The sequence below is a fragment of the Kogia breviceps genome, chromosome 5 (assembly GCF_026419965.1).
Source record: "Kogia breviceps isolate mKogBre1 chromosome 5, mKogBre1 haplotype 1, whole genome shotgun sequence".
In the NCBI taxonomy this organism is placed as follows: Eukaryota; Metazoa; Chordata; class Mammalia; order Artiodactyla; family Physeteridae; genus Kogia; species Kogia breviceps.
Genome location: NC_081314.1, coordinates 64690146 through 64709832, shown reverse-complemented (window position 1 = coordinate 64709832; position 19687 = coordinate 64690146). Strand labels below are relative to the sequence as shown.

At 37.5% G+C, this 19687-nt stretch overlaps 2 long non-coding RNA genes across 12 annotated transcripts in view; one reads left to right on the top strand and one right to left on the bottom strand.

Annotated features, from left to right (window-relative positions):
* LOC136794244 (uncharacterized) overlaps nt 1–19687 on the bottom strand; it is a 692340-nt gene that overhangs the window by 167226 nt on the left and 505427 nt on the right. The gene's annotated exons all lie outside the window — the stretch shown is intronic.
* The window catches only part of LOC136794245 (uncharacterized), a 165880-nt gene that overhangs the window by 124278 nt on the left and 21915 nt on the right, over nt 1–19687 (top strand). The window contains exon 6 of one of the 3 annotated variants that reach the window (XR_010840691.1): nt 12247–12320. The exons of the other annotated variants lie outside the window; for them this stretch is intronic. This is a non-coding gene — a long non-coding RNA (uncharacterized lncRNA). Of the gene's footprint in view, nt 1–12246; nt 12321–19687 lie in introns of those variants that run through there. 3 annotated transcript variants of the gene reach the window in all.

Here is a 19687-nt window from a genome sequence, read left to right as displayed (position 1 = left end):
CCTCCATACTGTTCTCCATAGTGGCTGTATCAATTTACATTCCCACCAACAGTGCAAGAGTGTTTTCTCCACACCCTCACCAGCATTTATTGTTCCTAGATTTTTTGATGATGACCATTCTGACTGGTGTGAGATGATATCTCATTGTAGTTTTGATTTGCATTTCTCTAATGATTAATGATGTTGAGCATTGTTTCATGTGTTTGTTTGCCATCTCTCTATCTCCTTTGGAGAAATGTCTATTTAGGTCTTCTGGCCGTTTTTGGATTGGGTTGTTTGTTTTTATATTATTGAGCTGCATGAGTTGCTTATAAATTTTGGAGATTAATCCTTTGTCATTTGCAACTATTTTCTCCCATTCTGAGGGTTGTCTTTTGGTCTTGTTTATGGTATCCTTTGCTGTGCAAAAGCTTTTAAGTTTCATTAGGTCCCATTTGTTTATTTTTGTTTTTATTTCCATTTCTCTAGGAGGTGGGTCAAAAAGTATCTTGCTGTGATTTATGTCATAGAGTGTTCTGCCTATGTTTTCCTCTAAGAGTTTGATAGTGTCTGACCTTACATTTAGGTCTCTAATCCATTTTGAGTTTATTTTTGTGTATGGTGTTAGGGAGTGTTATAGTTTCATTCTTTTACATGTAGCTGTCCAGTTTTCCCAGCACCACTTATTGAAGAGGCTGTCTTTTCTCCACTGTATATTCTTGCCTCCTTTATCACAGATAAGGTGACCGTATGTGTGTGGGTTTATCTCTGGGCCTTCTATCCTGTTCCATTGATCTATAGTTCTGTTTTTGTGCCAGTACCATACTGTGTTGATTACTGTAGCTTTGTAGTATAGTCTGAAGTCAGGGAGCCTGATTCCTCCAGCTCCATTTTTCGTTCTCAAGATTGCTTTGGCTATTCTGGGTTTTTTGTGTTTCCTTACAAATTGTGAAATTTTTTGTCTAGTTCTGCAAAAAATGCCAGTGGTAGTTTGATAGGGATTGCATTGAATCTGTAGATTGCTTTGGGTAGTAGAGTTATTTTCACAATGTTGATTCTTCCAATCTAACAACAGGGTATATCTCTCCATCTATTTGTATCATCTTTAATTTCTTTCATCAGTGTCTTATAATTTTCTGCATATAGGTCTTTTGTCTCCCTAGGTAGGTTTATTCCTAGGTATTGTATTCTTTTTGTTGCAATGGTAAATGGGAGTGTTTTCTTAATTTCACTCTCAGATTTTTCATCATTAGTGTATAAGAATGCCAGAGATTTCTGTGCATTAATTTTGTAACCTGCTACTTTACCAAATTCATTGATTACCTCTAGTAGTTTTCTTGTAGCATCTTTAGGATTCTCTATGTATAATATCATGTCATCTGCAAACAGTGACAGCTTTACTTCTTCTTTTCCGATTTGGATTCCTTTTATTTCTTTTTCTTCTCTGATTGCTGTGGCTAGAATTTCCAAAAGTATGTTGAAAAAGAGTGTTGAGTGTGGGCAACGTTGTCTTGTTCCTGATCTTAGTGGAAATGGTTTCAGGTTTTCACCATTGAGGACGATGTTGGCTGTGGGTTTGTCATATATGGCCTTTATTATGTTGAGAAAAGTTCCCTCCATGCCTACTTTCTGCAGGGTTTTTATCATAAATGGGTGTTGAATTTTGTCAAAAGATTTCTCTTCATCTATTGAGATGATCATATGGTTTTACTCTTTAATTTGTTAATATGGTGTATCACATTGATCGATTTGTGTATATTGAAGAATCCTTGCATTCCTGGAATAAACCCCACTTGATCATGGTGTATGATCCTTTTAATGTGCTGTTGGATTCTGTTTCCTAGTATTTTGTTGAAGATTTTTAAAAATATTTATTTATTTATTTATTTATGGCTGCATTGGGTCTTCCTTGCTGTGTGCGGGTTCTCATTGTGGTGGCTTCTGTTGTTGCGGAGCATGGGCTCTGTGCGCACGTGCTTCAGTAGCTGTGGCTCGAAGGCTCTTGGGCACAGGCTTAGTAGCTGTGGAGCACGGGCTTAGTTGCTCCACAGCATGTGGGATCCTCCTGAAGCAGGGATCAAACCTGCGTCTCCTGCATTGGCTGGCGGATTCCCAACCACTGCACCAGCAGGGAAGCCCTTGTTGAGGATTTTTGCATGTATATTCATGAGTGATATTGGTCTGTAATTTTCTTTTTTTGTAGTATCTTTGTCTGGTTTTGGTATCAGGGTGATGGTGGCCTCGTAGAATGAGTTTGGGAGTGTTCTTTCCACTGCAATTTTTTGGAAGAGTTTGAGAAGGATTGGTGTTAGCTCTTCTCTAAATGTTTGATAGAATTCACCTGTGAAGCCAGCCGGTCCTGGACTTTTGTTTGTTGGAAGATTTCTAATCACAGTTTCAATTTCAGTACTTGTGATTTGTCTGTTCATATTTTCTATTTCTTCCTGGTTCACTCTCGGAAGTTTGTGCTTTTCTAAGAATTTGTCCATTTCTTCCAGGTTGTCCATTTTATTGGCATAGAGTTGCTTGTAGTAGTCTCTTAGGATGCTTTGTATTTCTGCGATGTCTGTTGTAACTTCTCCTTTTTCATTTCTAATTTTATTGATTTGAGTCCTCTCCCTCTTTTTCTTGATGAGTCTGGCTAATGGTTTATCAATTTTGTTTATCTTCTTTAAAGAACCAGCTTTTATTTTTATTGATCTTTGCTGTTGTTTTCTTTGTTTCTATTTCATTTATTTCTGCTCTGATCTTTATGATTTCTTTCCTTCTGCTAACTTTGGGTTTTGTTTGTTCTTCTTTCTCTAGTTCTTTCAGGTGTAAGGTTAGATTGTTTATTTGAGATTTTTCTTGTTTCTTGAGGTGGGCTTGTATAGCTATAAACTTCCCTCTTATAACTACTTTTGCTGCATCCCATAGGTTTTGGAACATCGTGTTTTCATTGTCATTTGTCTCTAGGTATTTTTTGATTTCTTCAGTGATCTCTTGGTTATTTAGTAACGTATTGTTTAGCCTCCATGTGTTTGTGTTTTTTACTTTTTTTTTTCCCTGTAATTGATTTCTAATCTCATAGCATTATGGTCAGAAAAGATGCTTGATATGATTTCAACTTTGTTAAATTTACTGAGGCTTGATTTGTGACCCAAGATGTGATCTATCCTGGAGAATGTTCCGTGCAGACTTGTCTGCTGTTTTTGGATGGATAGTCCTATAAATAGCAATTAAATCTATCTGATCTGTTGTGTCATTTAAAGCTTCTTTTTCCTTATTTATTTTCATTTTAGATGATCTGTCCATTGGTGTAAGTGAGGTGTTAAAGTCCCCCACTATTATTGTGTTACTGTTGATTTCCTCTTTTATAGCTGTTATCAGTGCCTTATGTATTGAGGTGCTCCTATGTTGGGTGCATATATATTTATAATTGTTACATCTTCTTCTTGGATTGATCCCCTGATCATTATGTAGTGTCCTTCCTTGTCTCTTTTTTAAATTTTTAAATTAATTAATTGATTTATTTATGTATTTTTGGCTGTGTTGGGTCTTCGTTTCTGTGTGAGGGCTTTCTCTAGTTGTGGTGAGCGGGGGCCACGCTTCATTGCGGTGCGCGGTCCTCTCACTATCGCGGCCTCTGTTGTCGTGGAGCACAAGCTCCAGACGCACAGGCTCAGTAGTTGTGACTCACGGGCTTATTTGCACCGTGGCATGTGGGAATCTTCCCAGACCAGGGCTCAAACCCGTGTCCCCTGCACTGGGAGGCAGACTCTCAACCACTGCACCACCAGGGAAGCCCCCTTCCTTGTCTCTTGTAACATTCTTTATTTTAAAGTCTATTTTGAGCTTCCCCGGTGGTGCAGCGGTTGAGAGTCCGCCTGCCGATGCAGGGGACACGGGTTCATGCCCCAGTCTGGGAAGATCCCACGTGCCACAGAGCGGCTGGGCCCGTGAGCCACGGCCGCTGAGCCTGCACGTCCGGAGCCTGCGCTCTGCAACGGGAGAGGCCACAACAGTGAAAGGCCCGCGTACCACAAAAAAAAAAAAAAAAAAAAAAAGTAAATAAAGTCTATTTTATCTGATATGAGTATTGGTACTCCAGCTTTCTTTTGATTTCCATTTGCATGGAATATCTTTTTCCATCCCCTCACTTTCAGTCTGAATGTGTCCCTACGTCTGAAGTGGGTCTCTTGTAGACAGCATATACATGGGTCTTGTTTTTATATCCATTCAGCAAGCCTGTTTCTTATGGTTGGAGCCTTTAATCCATTCACGTTTAAGGTAATTATCGATGTGCATATTCCTATCACCATTTTCTTAATTGTTTTGGGTTTGTTTTTGTAGATTCTTTTCTTCTCTTGTGTTTCCCACTTAGAGAAGTTCCTTTAGCATTTGTTGTAGAGCTGGTTTTGTGGTGCTGAATTCTCTTAGCTTTGGCTTATCTGTAAAGCTTTTGATTTCTCCATCGAATCTGAATGATATCCCATGCTGGGTAGAGTAATCTTGGTTGTAGGTTCTTCCTTTCATCACTTTAAGTATATCATGACACTCCCTTCTGGCTTGTAGAGTTTCTGCTGAGAAATCAGCTGTTAACCTTATGGGAGTTCCCTTGTATATTATTTGTCATTTTTCCCTTGCTGCTTTTAATAATTTTTCTTTGTCTTTAATTTTTGCCAATTTGATTACTATGTGTCTTGGCATGTTTCTCCTTGGGTTTATTCTGTATGGGACTCTGTGCACTTCCTGGACTTGAGTGGCTATTTTCTTTCCCATGTTAGGGATGTTTTCAATTATAATCTCTTCAAATATTTTCTTGAGTCCTTTCTCTCTCTCTTCTCCTTCTGGGACCCCTATAATGGGAATGTTGTTGCATTTAATGTTGTCGCAGAGGTCTTTTAGGCTGTCTTCATTTCATTTCATTCTTTTTTCTTTATTCTGTTCTGCAGCAGTGAATTCCAGCATTCTGTCTTCCAGGTCACTTATCCGTTCTTCTGCCTCAGTTATTCTGCTATTGATTCCTTCTAGTTTAGTTTTCATTTCAGTTATTGTATTGTTCATCTCTGTTTGTTTGTTCTTTAATTCTTCTAGGTCTTTGTTAAACATTTCTTGCATCTTCTCGATCTTTGCCTCCATTGTTTTTCCGAGGTCCTGGATCATCTTCACTATCATTATTCTGAATTCTTTTTCTGGAAGGTTGCCTATCTCCACTTTATTTAGTTGTGGTTGTTTTTCTGGGGTTTTATCTTGTTCCTTCATCTGGTACATAGCCCTCTGCCTTTTCATCTTGTATATCTTTCTGTGAATGTGGTTTTTGTTCCACAGGCTGCAGGATCGTAGTTCTTCTTGCTTCTGCTTTCTGCCCTCTAGCTTGGCTATTTTCCAGTGGAAGTTTCATTTGACAGGTCTAAGAGATCTTGTTATGTTGATCAGTGGTTAGTTTTCTTCTAGTCATGAGCTTAATATGCTCTTTTAACAAGAGATTAAGAAAATCTTGAAAAGGTAGGTAGTTCTTTAAAAATTTATTTATTTAATTTATTTAATTTTTGGCTGCATTGGATCTTCATTGCTACACACAGGCTTTCTCTAGTTGTGGTGAGTGGGGGCTACTCTTCATTGCGGTGCACAGGCTTCTCATCGCAGTGTCTTCTCTTGTTGTGAAGCACAGGCTCTAGGCGTGCGGTCTTCAGTAATTGTGGTGCAAGGGCTCAGTAGTTGTGGTGCAAGCGCTCAGTAGTTGTGGTTCACACGCTCTCGAGTGCAGGCTCATAGTTGTGGTGCACGGGTTTATTTGCTACGCGGAATGTGGGATCTTCCCGGACCTGGGCTCGAACCCGGCTCCCCTGCGTTGGCAGGCAGATTCTTAACCACCGCACCTCTAGGGAAGCCCCGAAAAGGTAGGTAGTTTTTTGTTTGTTTGTTTGTTTTTGGTTTTTTTGGTTTATTTATTTTTATTTATTTATTTATTTTTTTTTTGCGGTATGCTGGCATCTCACTGTTGTGGCCTCTCCTGTTGTGGAGCACAGGCTCCAGACACGCAGGCCCAGCGGCCATGGCTCACAGGCCCAGCTGCTCCGCAGCATGTGGGATCTTCCCGAACCGGGGCACGAACCCGTGTCCCCTGCATCGGCAGGCAGACTCTCAACCACTGCACCACCAGGGAAGCCCGGTAGGTAGTTTTGACGAAATGAATTTTGGGGGGTATTTTTACAATGATAATTTCTCTGGTAAATTTAGCAGCAAAATCCCATAGTAAAGCTAGAGTTCACTTCCTCTTATTACAAAAACTTCTTGTCAAGTCTTTTAGCTCTGATTTCTGACTAATCACACATGGGAAGCTTATTAAAAATTGATGGATTTTCTCAAGGTTATTTCTCATTTTTTTCTATACTGTAATAATAACAGTATGTTTATAGATTATCTCTTGGTTTCCACAGTACAAAAATGACCTCTTTTGTGTTAACAGCAATACTATGAGGTTGGTCCCTAATTTCATAGATGAGCAAATTGAGGATCAGAGGCATGACAGGGAAATTCTCAGCATATAGATGTTGGTAGCAGAGTTTGTAAAGAACTCAGGTTTTGTGATTCTTAGTTCAGTGTTACTTCCTCCATTGTCACTCTGCTTGTGTCTTTGGGACAAGCATAGCACTTTTTAAATGTAGATATTATGAGTTAAGGCCATTTTGTTACATGTTTCCTCCATGCTTGGTGGAAGTCTATCCATGCTGGAGCCTATGCTGGAAGGTCACCCTGGTGCCATGCAGTCGAACATAGAAGTAGGGTTCACCATTTACTTACTCATGTTCTTAGCTTAGAATCAAAGAGTCATTATGGGAGGCTGTATTTATTATTTAGCTCTAACAACAAACAAATGTGTACACATTTATATACATGATAAGTATGTAACATTTGTGAGATATTTAATGATTCATAAAAGCATAAAATAAAAATTTTTGAGATGTACCTAAAGGGAATAAAAATCCATAGACACTTTCGTATGGATTTTATTGTAGAGGCATCAGGCTTCCATCTCAGTATTATTTATTTAATATTAGAAAAATGTTTCAAGTGTTTGATGTCTAAAGGGGCCAACCACTAATGATATTTAAAGGGAGAAAATGAACTTGCAAAGGCTTCAGAATGTTTGTTGGATGTTTTCTCTTTATGTTGTATCTACTTATGCTAAGCAATGTTACTGAACTGAATAAACTCTAATGTAAAACTGAGATTCATTAAACTGTTAACCTTTTTAAAAATTGGTTACTTGTATTTGAAAAAGCAATAGTGGAAGTGAAAAACAATGTTGCCACAAAAATAAAGATGATCTTTTAAGGCTACAAAAATAGAATAAAATAGTATGTAGTTTTAAAATCCCATTTTAATTTTTAAATTTACATAGGAGAGTAAATACTACTTGGTGGAAATTGCTTGACAACTTCTTGCTTTTCCCCAAAGATTCAGAGAATGAAACAGATTGCTATAGGACAGAATGCAGCTAAATGTTCTCCTTGGCAAATATTTGAACTTCTATGCCTGAGACATTAAGAAAATGTCACTCAAATAAAGATGAAATTGAACCAACCTATATCACTACCTAGAAAAAAAGAAGTAAACAGTGGAATTTGATGTAAGCTAACTTTATTTCCTAAACTCAAAATTATAACAGTAAAGTTCTTTATATGAGCAACTTTGTGAACTGAAAGAAGGGGCAGTCTACATTTCTTTCCATGTATCAAGCCAAAGAAATGAAGGGAGAAAATCATTCTCTGTTGGCCTCCTGTGTAAAATTTCTTTTCTTATCATCCCATCTAGTCATATCTTTCTGCAGTTTGAATTACCCTCTTTTCCTCAGACTGGTAAGGCAGTGAAAGGATGTTTGTTCTGCTAATTAACTTTATTACCCTGATAACTCCCTGCAGCCTTTGAGGAAAACAATTACCGTTACTCCTTTTTTCCCCCACTGGCAAAAAAAAAGAAAAAAAAAAAAAAGAAAAAAAAAACTATTAATTAGAAACAAGGCCCAGGTCCCTGCCATGTTATCCTGCCACGTTCCCAGGCCCTCGAGCAGGATAGCATTACATTGTCAGTAGTAATTTAGCTCTCATCTGTCTCTGCTAATTATTGTCACATTCATCAAATTCATCAACAAAAGTGCTCTCAGAAGGATTGCATATTTGCAGTTAATACAGCATAAACTGGTATTACCCATCACCACATTTGTGATGATGAGAGGGACACAACTTATTCATCCCTAATTAGAGCAAGCTGGGTAATTAATTATGCATTCCGCCTTATTACTTCTGAGTTCCCAGATATTGTTTGTCTAAAAAGGGGGAGAAAGCAGGAGAGAGAAGCCTGAAAATGCAAAAAAAAAAAAAAAAAAAAAAAAAAAGGGTGATGTGTTTTGTCACATGCGCTATGCCATAATTCCCACCTGACAAACTAGCTGAATCAGTGGAAAATTGCGAGTTGTCAGCAGCAGAATAAACTGCTGTAATAGCTGATTAATGATCAGCACCTGTGACAGGTGCTGTACGGGACTGTAAACTTGGTTTGATTAACAGTCACTGGACGAATAAATATTAGTGACAGTCATCGGAGAGCAAGTTTGCTTGTTTTCTTCCCTGTTAACAAATCGTACGCATTAAAGTTATTGATATTTCTGTCTGAGACACTTTTTTTGTAGTTATCTGGCAACATTGGCAGTGAGTTGTAATAGACTGTGTTTGTTTCTGTTCTGTAATTTTATTTCAGAACTAAAATTGTATTTTGACAAGATGACCGGTAGGGGTTTAAATCTACCACGTATGGAAGAAAAGACTAAAAAATAACAGGATTCACACTTGTTTTAATTTATGCTCACCTGCTAGTAATCTGTGTATGGGTGTGTGTACATGTATGCATATATGCGTACATACACATATTCATTATATCCATTTACAAGTATGTACAATAACTATTAAGGAATGTTCATGCTAAAAAAACAGACACAAACAGGGTGTGTGCTGTTCAGTTATTTAAAAAAATTTTGGTTGATTTTATTTTTTTCCAGAGTTGTATATTTTCTCTGGAAACGTTGGCAGTCTAAGTTCCCCCAATCCTGTGTCTCAGTCCCAAACTGAAGGGAGCATTTTCCTGAGGCAGCTATTCAAAACTGCTGCCAGCTTGATTGCTTCTACTGAGTTGAACAGTTACAGATTGGTCAGGAGGTGATTAACCTGTTTGAGCTGACTGATTATTAACCAAGAGTCAAGTTTTGTGCATAGGCAAGCAAAGCGTGAAAGAAGGAACCCAGTCTTTTTTTTTTTTTTTAAGGTCATTTACTATGGTAAATACTAGTTTTGAATTGTGTATTTGAATATTGTAGTTTTGAATTGTGTATAGAGTGGTTAGGATTGTGGGTCTTGGAATCCTAAAGACCTACTTTCAAATTTTGATCCTGCTAACTAGTTGTATGAGTTTGGGTAAATTACTTAACCTGTCTGATTTTTCAGCTTCTCAGCTACAAAATGGGAACATTTTCAACCTTATATTATAGTGTTACTGTGAGGATTAAATGAGATAATGTATGTAAAGCATCCTAGCACAGTGCCTCGAATAGAAAGCACTTATTAATAATTAACATTTAATTATTATTAACACAACTGGTTGAAATTAGAACAGTCAAATTACCTTCAGTTTCCATTTCACGTGATGAAATGTTTTAAGAACAACTAATTATCTTCTTCCTCCACATATTCCAAAATAATAACAAACACTTTTTAAAAACAACTTTATGCTCACTTATCCCTGAGTGAAAATTGAGAAAAGATTAGTAATATCCCTGGGTAGTAGATATCCCAAGGTGCTACTCTGATTTATTGAGATGTTTCTCAGAAGCACGAAAGTTGGAATTGATGAGGTCAGGCATAGGCTCGAATGTCTTCAGAAACTTCTGGGGTGATGGTAGAGACAGATCTGAGTAATGTTTATTTATCATAATTGAGATATTGAGATAGTAACAAACTAAACATGAACAATAAAAATAACTTCAAAGTAAATTCATTTTGATAATTTAGTATATATCTACTTTAATATTAATCATCTAATAGAGAATGAAAATTGGGAAAGTATAGAGAGGCAGTATAGTGCAATTACAGTTTTTGAAACAGTGTTGAGCAGTAATAAAACTACCACATTTCTAGGACATTAGGGCATATGTGCTTGTTGGGTTATAATTAATCAACATTTAAAGCCAACTTATCTAGATAAAAAGACAAAAATAAAGGCGGTTTTTAGCTTCAGTTGTACCTATATTGATCCTAAGAACATTCTGGAAGTAGTCCTCACGAAGAATCATGTTTTTTAAGTGTTTCTAATTTTTTAAAAATTTTAACAAATTGTGTCTTACAAAACTTTCGGGAAATATACTGATATTTAATGATTTTGTTTGGGAAGCACGAAAGCAGTGGTTCTCAACTACCACATATTGGAATAACCTGGGAGAACTTTTTTTTAAAATGGAGATGTCAGGACCTACCACTAGGAGCCCCTTAGGCATTGGCATGTTTAAAAATTTCCCTAGGTGATTCGTGTGTGTGTGTGTGTGTGTGTGTGTGTATCTTCAAGCTTTAGAACTGGGGATAAATATATAAAATTAGAAATTTATGTAATAAGATTTAATGTAAAAAGTAAAAATTCCTTCACATTACAGTGCTATTATTGTGAAATGGCTGTCAGGAAACTTAAGTGCATCTCACGTGGGAGCTTTAGAGTTATTTGAAGTTTCTATTTGAAGTATCATGATGGAAATTCCTTTTTTTTTTTAAAGTTAATCCAGTCAGAGAGAGAAATATCTAATAATTTAACAGAGCGATATTCCTAATTCACCAACTCATTGCGTATCACTAATTGGAATTGTAGTGTCAATTGTCTCATCTCACTGGGGAAAAATAAACCGATTGGAGGTGGCCAGACCAGTTCTGTGGCTGACAGATGAACTAGATGGTGGCAGTGCTGATGGTGCTTGTGGCGTGCTTCCAAGTAGATAGCCTACTGCACAAATTGTGACAGAAAATCAAGAGACCAGAATGTTGTTGCCATTTGGCACGTATAAACATGGATTAAAAATCAGGTAGGGACTTCCCTGGTGGTCCAGTGGTTAAGACTCCACGCTCCCAATGCAGGGGTCCCAGGTTCGATCCCTACTCAGGGAACTAGATCCCGCATGCCACAACAAAGATCCTGCATGCTGCAGCTAAGACCCAGCACAGCCAAATAAATAAATAAATAAATAATCAGGTAATAGGTACTCCACGCCTGCTTCCGTCTGCACTTATACTAACTAAGCTTTGATCATTCTTGCTGCATATGAGTGTGTGGTTGTAGGAGTGCTCATTGGTCTATCACTTCCTCATTGCTTCTCACAGTCAGACAACTCAGAAAACCACGTGAAATAAGTTGGAAATTGCCTGTTTGTCTAAAGCACTGATATTTCAGATTATGATACATTTCATTAGGGAGGTAGCTCTTTCTCTGTTAACTTCTACATCTATGTTCTAGAATTCTTGAGTTCCTATAAAGTCTTAATTTAAAATTTTAGTTATTAAAAAACGACAAATGTAATCCATCTCTGGAAATTTAAAGAGGAAAAGTCTTACTTGGCACATGGGATTTGGGGGTGGGTGAACAGGTAATGCCTCACTTCAAGAATAACTTGATCCTATTGAATTTTCCATGGTCTAGAATGAGGGTGGGCAAACTATAGCTAGTAGGATAATTTGGCCTGCCACTTATTTTTGTAAGGCTTTGAAAGCTAAGAATGGTTTTCACATTTTTAAATGGTTAAAAATATTTTTTAAATATTTTGTGACGTGAAAATCATATGCTATTCAAATTTCAGTGTCCATACATAAAGTGTTTTGGAAAATAGCTATGCCTTTTTGTTTCCATTTTGTCTGTGGGTACTTTTGCTCTAAAATGGCAGAGTTTAGTAGTTGTAACAAAGACCATATATCCTACAAAACCGAAAATATTTACTTTTTAGTCCTTTCTAGAAGAAGTTTGCTTATCTGTGCTCTAGAATGGTATTTCTCAATGTTTTTTTAAAATTGGGGTATAGTTGTTTTACAATGTTGTGTTAGTTTCTACTGTACAGCGGAGTTCCCTGTGCTGTACAGCAGGTTCTATTTTATGAATATTAGTGTATATATGTCAACACAAATCTGGGGTCTTTAAAATACAGATCTGATTCAGCAAGTCTAGAGTGGGTCCTGAGATTTAATTCTGAATTTCTAACAGTCTCTTGGTGATGCTGATGCTACCAGTTTGAGGACCACACTTTGAGAAACAAGGCTCTAGACTTTGATCCTCACCACACAGGCTTACAAGACTGGTAAGTCTGATCAAGAGATCTTTCAAGAATAGACTCATATTAACCAAGCTTACAAGATTGATGTAGAAGCCTAGAAATCTAATTTGTTAATATGTTAATGAGAAAAATGGTAGGGACTGATCCAGAATCTTCTGTTCCTAAGACATGCCACCTGAGATGCCACATTCAAGCACAGGATAGGAATGGACAGGAAACAGTGAAAGAGAGTTGTGTGTTTAGATTGTTCAAAGACTTCAGGCTAATAGCGATTTGCTAGCTCACTGCCACTGGCACCAGAATGGCGGTTTTAAAATGTACCTGGGATTTGTTTTAATCAGGTATGGTTAGTGATATGCAGTCACACAGACATGGGAATGACTATCATGAGGGAAGAAGTTTTATATCCACAGATCCCTAGAAATAGGAGACGCAGCATGCTGTGCAGGGGGCCACACAAGGAGGCACCCACCAGGTTTGCTCAGGAGGCAGAAAGAGCAAGGGGAAAACATGGGCAAGAGCCTTTATTGTGGTTTTCGAGGGAAGGAGTAGGTGAGGCAGGATAAGCAGGTTTAGGATGGGCTAGTTTGAATAACTTCAGCAGGCTCAGGGGTTAGGGACAGCCTCTAGTTTTGTGGTACTTGGCCCTGGGGTGATTAGGGCCGGTGGATAATGGGTCCAGAGTGTAAAAGCTAGATAAAGGAGGGAATTGGGGGTATGGGCTTGGAATAGGGAGGTTTGCATATGAAAGTGTAGTCACTTTGAGTTGTTTGCTCTCTCTAAGAATTAGCACTGGGAGGGTCAGTCTCTCCAGTTTCAGTAAGGCCCTAGATGTCAAAATATCAGAAAACAGAGAAAATAAAAGGCATGATTAATACAGATGGGTCCTTGGGCCAGGGCACTCTTACCTAGGATGGTTATGGGATGGACACTGCCCATACACACCTCTTTGATTGCTGTGTTTTTTTTGTAATTGTCCAACCTCCCTTCTAAGTGACACATTCTTCCTTCAGATCTGCTAATTCTTTTAGGTTACAGAGAAGTCCTTCTGGTCTGGGGATCCTTCAGCCTCTTTTAATTGATTTTGTATGTCAGTTATCAGTTCAACATGGCTCCAATCCATCAAGTGCTGATTACCTAGTTTAATGCAGAAAACAATCTTATTTTGCTCATACCTAGTTGGAGAGGAGCTTTTCTCAATAGTGTTCAATACAGACTACACTGTATAGGGAGAGAAAAGTTGTGGCACATGCGTTTTGCACTATCAACTGTGTAACAGCTATAGGCTGATTCTGAGTGATCTTTCTGGGGTCCTGCCCCAGCCACTCTAGCCAAAGAGAATTGCTTGTAATTGCAGTAACTTCATCCCACCTCTCATTTACATCACACAGGAATTCCCTAGTCTTGGTTCACTGTTTATTATTATCTTGGAAAATTATGCCATGGCATTGTAAAGGATTTCCCTGCAAACTTCATTTTAAGTATGCCATAATTCTCAAATCATGAGGAGTTGCATTGAGAGAGAACTGGATCTGAGTCCTCATACTAATTACTGTATGACCGTGACTGAATCACTACTCTTTGGCTATCGTTTCCTCATCAAAAGTATAGAAGAATAATTTTGGATTACATGATTTCCACAGACCCTTCTAGCTTTGAAATACTAAGCTCAACCAAAATGTTTCTGTAAGATACATATAAAAATGGGGTTCATTTCTTTATTGCCCCATTCCTGGAATATGCTGTATGGTACGTTGGACCTCCACTTAGCTTTTACTTTTTTTGCCCCTGGTGCTCGCTCTTGTTACTTGTTTAAAAGTCTGTTCCAACTTTCTTCATCAAAAAGGAAAAAAGAGTTATAAACTTTGGGGGGTAGATATCTTTGTATCCCCTAGCATTTTATATGAAGGGGCCATCTGATAGATGTTGGTTGAAGTACATTAGTGTGGGAGTGCCCTTGAAGCAAATAATTTGGGGGTAACAGAATCTTAAAAGGTTGAGAAGTTGAAGCCCTGCGAAATAAGGCAGGACTTTGACAAGCTAGTTGACTGGATGTGTGACAGTTCCTGGTGTTATATTGCACTAACTACATTTATAAAATTATAAAATGAGTTTGTTTCTCTGGAACATTGAAAAAGTAACTTGACTTTAAATTTCTTTATGCTCCATTATATTCTGATGATTAAAGTAACTTCTGATAATTCTATAATTAGGTTCTATCTAAATCCTGTGAGGATCAAGGACATTTTTGCATTGTGACTGGGAGTTTCCACATTATTCAAGGCTTGAGAAAGGAAGACAGTCCATCTAGAATAATGTCAATGCCATATCTATACGTTTTGTTGGATTTAAGAAAAAAATCTCAGGAAATATATTTTCTTCTCTTAATGCATTTCCATTTATGTGCATTGTTTTTCATCTGAAACTAAAATGTAACAGTGGGTGAGGATGGGGGGAGCCGAGTATAGAATTGGTGCCAACAGATGCAAAAATGCCATGGAAATCTTTGGCCCAGAAATAAAAGCTTACCAAAATACATACACACAGTTGTTGGACTCTTGAACAGATACACAGCCGTCTGTATAGACAACAGTGCTGTTGGCCAAGAGTCCCGGAGGCAAGCCAACCTCCCATCCAGATGCCACTGCCAGTGAGGAACCATTTGGCATCTAGTTATCTGGCTGCCAGGCTTCCTTCCCACTCTTTGGCGTGGGTTTATACAGGGGTTGCTCAAGTAAATTAAGACTCGGAAGAGTTCTGTATTATCAATAACATGCTGCAACAATGGCGTGCTATTTGAATAATGCTTTTTTAAAAAGAACTGAAGTAGAGTTAACTTACAATATTAGTCTCAGGTATATAACATAATGATGCGTTATTTTCATAGAGTATGTACCATATAAAGTTATTCCAATATTATTTACTATATTCTAATATTATGACAATATATACTGCTGTACATTAAATTCATGTGACATATTTATTTTATAACTGGTAATTTGTACCTCTTAATTCCCTTCGCCTATCATTTTGTTTTTTATATTTCACATATAACTGAAAATATACAATATCTGTCTTTCTCTGTCTGACTTAACTTCACTTAGCATAATACACTCCAGGTCCATCCATGTTTTTGCTTTTGTCCCTTTTTTTAAGTGTCAAAGAAGCCTGACTTCCATGTATTTGCCTACAGATAAATGAAATTGCTTTAGAAATTAAGAATGATATATTTTGATTTCTGTATGGATCCAACTTTTCTCAACCAAGAAATACCTTGAGAATTTAAAAAGTTCAAGCAGTTTGAAACATACAAGCAAAAAAAAAAAGGAAAATATACTGAATTTTTGGGAGAGGGAAAGGAATTATTCATGTGCAAAGTGCACACTTCAAAAATCTGCTGGTCAAAAAATGCAATGAGCACACTTTTTTTCCTATGAAAATTGAATAGATGTCAATATACATCCCTGATAGTTTGCACGAGGCACTAACTTCCCAGGGGAAAAAAAGCCAACATGAGCACTATCTCCTCACCTTGTAATCTCATCAAATTCCAATTTCTTTCTTTTCTTAAAAATTTTTTAATTTTATATTGGAGTATAGTTGATTCACAATGTGTGTTAGTTTCAGGTGTATGGCAAAGTGATTCAGTTATACATACACATATATATATATTATTTTTCAAATTCTTTTCCCATTTAGGTTATTACAGAATATTGAGTAGTGCTATACAGCAGGTCCTTGTGCTATACAGTAGGTCCTTGTTGGTTATCTATTTTAAATATAGTAGTGTGTATGTGTTAATCCCAAACTCCTAATTTATCCCTCTTCCCAGCCTTTCCCCTTTGGTAACCATAAGTCTGTGAGTCTGTTTCTGATTTGTAAATAAGTTCATTTCTATCATTTTTTTAAGATTCTGCATGTAAGTGATATGATATTTGTCTTTGTCTGACTTCACTTAGTATGATAATCTCTAGGTTTATCCATGTTGCTGCAAATGGCATTATTCCATTCTTTTTAAAGGCCGAATAATATTCCATTGTATATATGTACCACATCTTCTTTATTCATTCCTCTGTTGATGGACATTTAGGATGGCTCTATGTCTTGGCTATTGTAAATAGTGTTGCAGTGAACATTGGGGTGTATGTATCTTTTCGAATTACGGTTTTCTCCAGATATATGCCCTGGAGTGGGACTGCTGGATCATATGGTAGCTCTATTTTTAGCTTTTTAAGGAGCCTCCATACTATTCTCCATAGTAGTTGTACCAGTTTACATTTCCACCAATAGTGTAGAAGGGTTCCATTTTCTCCATGCTCTCCCCAGCATTTGTTGTTTGTAGACTTTTTGATTATGGCCATTCTGACTGGTGTGAGGTGATAGCTCATTGTAGTTTTGGTTTGCATTTTTTTGTTTTTGGTAGGTTCATTGGTTTGTTTATTTACTTATTTTTTGACTGTGTTGGGTCTTCATTTCTGTGCGAGGGCTTTCTCCAGTTGTAGCAAGTGGGGGCCACTCTTCATCGCAGTGCGTGGGCCTCTCACTATCGTGGCCTCTCTTGTTGTGGAGCACAGGCACCAGATGTGCAGGCTCAGTAGTTGTGGCTCACGGGCCTACTTGCTCCACGGCATGTGGGATCTTCCCAGAGCAGGGCTCAAACCCGTGTCCCCTGCATCAGCAGGCAGTTTCTCAACCAGTGCACCACCAGGGAAGCCCTGCATTTCTTTAATAATTAGTGATGGGGCTTCCCTGGTGGCGCAGTGGTTGAGAATCCGCCTGCCGATGCAGGAGACACGGGTTCGTGCCCTGGTCCGGGAAGATCCCACATGCCACGGAGCAACTAAGCCCGTGAGCCATGGCCGCTAGGCCTGCGCGTCCGGAGCCTGTGCTCCGCAACGGGAGAGGCCACAACAGTGAGAGGCCCGCATACCGCAAAAAAAAAAAAAAAAATTAGTGATGTTGAACATCTTTTCATGTGCCTCTTGGCCATCTGTATGTCTTCTTTGGAGAAATGTCTATCTAGGTCTTCTGTCCATTTTTGATTGGGTTGTTTGTTTTTTGGATATTGAGCTGCACGAGCTGTTTATATATTTTGGAGATTAATCCCTTGTCGGTTGCATCATTAGCAATTATTTTCTGCCATTCAGTGGGTTGTCTTTTTGTTTTATGGTTTCCTTTTCTGTGCAAAAGCTTTTGCCTTTAATTAGCTGCCATTTGTTTAGTTTTGTTTTTATTTCCATTACTCTAGGAGATGGATTCAAAAGATATTGCTGCAATTATGTCAAAGAGCTTTCTGCCTATGTTTTCCTCGAAGAGTTTTATAGTATCCAGTCTTATGTTTAGGTCTTTAATCCATTTTGAGTTTATTTTTGTGTATGGTGTTAAAGAATGTTGTAATTTCATTCTTTTAAATGTAGTTGTCCAGTTTTCCCAGCCCTACTTATTGAAGAGACTGTTTTTTCTCCATTGTATATTCTTGCCTCCTTTGTTGTAGATTGACCATAGGTGCACGAGTTTATTTCTGGACTTTTTGTCATGTTCCATTGATCTGTATTTCTGTTTTTGTGCCACTACTGTACTGTTTAGATTACTGTAGCTTTGTAGTTTAGTCTGAAGTCAGGGAGCCTGATTCCTCCAGCTCCATTTTTCTTTCTCGAGATTGCTTTGGCTATTCAGGGTCTTTTGTGTTTCCATACAAATTTTAAAATTTTTGTTCCAGTTATATGAAAAATGCCATTGGTAATTTGATAGGGATTGCATTGAATCTGTAGATTTCCTTGGGTAGTATAGTCATTTTGATAATATTGATTCTTCCAATTCAATAACATGGTATATCTTTCAATCTCTGTGTCATCTTTGATTTCTTTTTTTAAATTTTTTCCAGTTTTATTGAGATATAATTAAATGCAAGTTTATATATTTAAGGTATACAACATGATGATTTCATATATGGACAAACTGTGAAATGATTTCCACAGTCAAGCTAATTAACTACTCTTAGCATAACTATAGTCACCACGATGTACATTAGATCCCCAGAAGTTGTTCTTCTTATAATTGAAAGTTTGTACCCTTTGACCAATATCTCCCCATTTCCCCCACAATCAGCCTCTGACAACCACCCCTCCACTCTTTGTTTCTAGGAGTTTAACTTTTTTAGGTTCCACATACAAGGTAGGTCATGCAGTATTTGTCTTTTTCTGTCTGGCTTACTTTGCTTAGCATAATATTACCCGAGTTCCTTCATGTTGTTGCAAATGGCAGGATTTTCATCTTTATTGTTTGATGTTGCACACACCATCTCTTCTTTATCTATTTATCCATCAATAGACACCTAGGTTGTTTCCATATCTCGGCTATTGTGAATATGTTACAATGAATATGGGAATGCAAGTATCTTTGAGATACTGATTTCATTTCCTTTGGATATATACCCAGAAGTGAAATTGCTGGGTCACATATGGTAGTTCTGGTTTTGATTTTTTGAGGAACCTTTACTGTTTTGCATAATGGCTGACCCATTTATATTTCCATCAACAGTGTATAAGAGTTCCCCTTTTTCCACATCCTCACTAATACTTGTTACCTCTTGTCTTTTTTTTTAATTTTAATTTTATTGGAGTATCATTGATTTACAATGTTGTTAGTTTCAGGTGACAGAAAAGTGATTCACTTATACACATACATATATTCATTCTTTTTTAGATTCTTTTCTCATATAGGTTATCACAGAATAAGGGAACTATACAGTTCCCTGTGCTTGTTGGTTATCTATCTTATATATAGTAGTGTGTGTATGTTCATCCCAAGCTCCTGATTTATCCCTCCCCCCAGCATTTCCCCTTTCATAACCATAAGTTTGTTTTTGATATCTGTAAGTCTGTTTCTATTTTGTAAATAAGTCATTTGTACCTTTTAAAAACTTAGATTCCACATGAATGATAGCATATAATATTTTTCTTTCTGTGTCGGACTTGACTTGACTTAGTATGATAATCTCTAGGTCCATCCATGTTACTGCAAATGGCATTATTTCATTCTTTTTTATGGCTGAGTAATATTCCATTCTATATATGTACCACATCTTCTTTATCCATTCTTCTGTTAATGGTCATTTAGGTTGCTTCCATGTGTTGGCTATTGCTAATGGTGCTGTAATGAACACTGGGGTGCATGTATCTTTTCGGATTATGGTTTTCTCTGGATATATGCCCACAAGTGAGATTGCTGGATCATATGGTAGCTCTATTTTTAATTTTTTAAGGAACCTGCATACTGTTCTCCATACTGGCTGCACCAATTTACATTCCCACCAACAGTGTAGGAGAGTTCCCTCTTCTCCACACCCTCTGTAGCACTTATTGTTTGTAG